At 50.6% G+C, this 1303-nt stretch overlaps 1 pseudogene; it reads right to left on the bottom strand.

The window, feature by feature from the left end:
• Window positions 1-773: 773 nt before the first annotated feature.
• On the bottom strand, window positions 774-1266 carry LOC119325429 (annotated as a pseudogene).
• Window positions 1267-1303: the final 37 nt, after the last annotated feature.

The raw sequence follows: 1303 nt of genomic DNA, 5'->3' as shown, positions 1-1303 counted from the left end.
ACCGGCGATGGTGAAGGTAGCGGCGGCACTAGGGTTTGAGAGCTCGAGCAAGGTGAAAAACCGGTCACCCGAGGAAAATGGACGAACGTGCCCCTGACCCTTCTCATCCTAGCATATAGTGTGGTGGAGATCGTGTGAGATCGTGGGTGAATAAATAAATCTTATCATGGGATGTGGAACGGTTTGAGCGGCAAAACCCGTAGGCCATCACGCAAGACCGAGAAATGAAAACTATGCGTGATATCGTCCACACGGTTCTAATAGAAGAATCCTTTGCGAAGTCTTAAATTATAATCCACGGGTTTAAAAAGGGAACTGTGTGCATTTAGGGTGCACATAATTTCACCAACACAATTGTCTGTGATGACTTTGCACACATAAGTTATAGGACAATCGTGTGCGTTAACCAACAAAAGGTTCATATTGACACACCGTGTGAGATATATATATGTTTTTCATCACATACAATTATCATGAAGACTGTGTGCGATAAAACACTTACTAGACCATAAAAGATACTTTCCTCCTCGACACCTCTGTGACCTGATATTTTAAGCGTTTGCAAACTTTGACAAAAGATAACCATGAACGTCGAACATAGATCCAGCAACCAAAAGAGTCCACCCAAAATCCTCACAAACCTACCATGGAGATCTCATCGAACGGACAAAGGGAAGACACGACACCACTCACGCCAACTTCTTATTTTAGATCAACGACATGACATGGGAGCAGGACGAACTACTGACAATTGGCTGCAGCAGGGTGCATGCTCAAAGCTGGCCGGAGTCGGCGATAATGACAGACTTGGCGCACATGCCACTACGGGTGCCCACCTTCTTGATGTTCCTGACGACGTCCATGCCCTTGACGACCTCACCGAAGACGACATGCCTACCATCGATCGAGCCACTGGCAGGGGATGGTGCAGATGAAGAACTGGGAACTATTGGTGTTCGGCCCCACATTGGCCATGGAGACCATCCGGGGCTTGGTGTGCTTGAGGACGGACTTCTCGTCGCGGAACTTGTCGCCATAGATGGACTCACTGCCGGTGTTGTTGCCCTTGGTGATGTCGCCGCTCAGGCAGATGAAGCCGGGTATCACGCGGTGGAACTTGCTGCCCTTGAAGTGCATCGGCTTGCCGTTCCTGCCGACGCCCTGCTCGCCAGTGCAGAGTGCGCGAAAGTTCTCCGCCGTCTTGGGCACGTCCTTGGCGAAGAGCTCCATTACGATGCGGCCTGCGGGGGCGCCGCCGATGGCCATGAACCGGTACTAAAGGGGTCTGACCTATAGTACCGGT

Source organism: Triticum dicoccoides, chromosome 6B, assembly GCF_002162155.2.
Source record: "Triticum dicoccoides isolate Atlit2015 ecotype Zavitan chromosome 6B, WEW_v2.0, whole genome shotgun sequence".
Classification (NCBI taxonomy): Eukaryota; Viridiplantae; Streptophyta; class Magnoliopsida; order Poales; family Poaceae; genus Triticum; species Triticum dicoccoides.
This window is presented reverse-complemented; position numbering and strand designations above follow the sequence as displayed.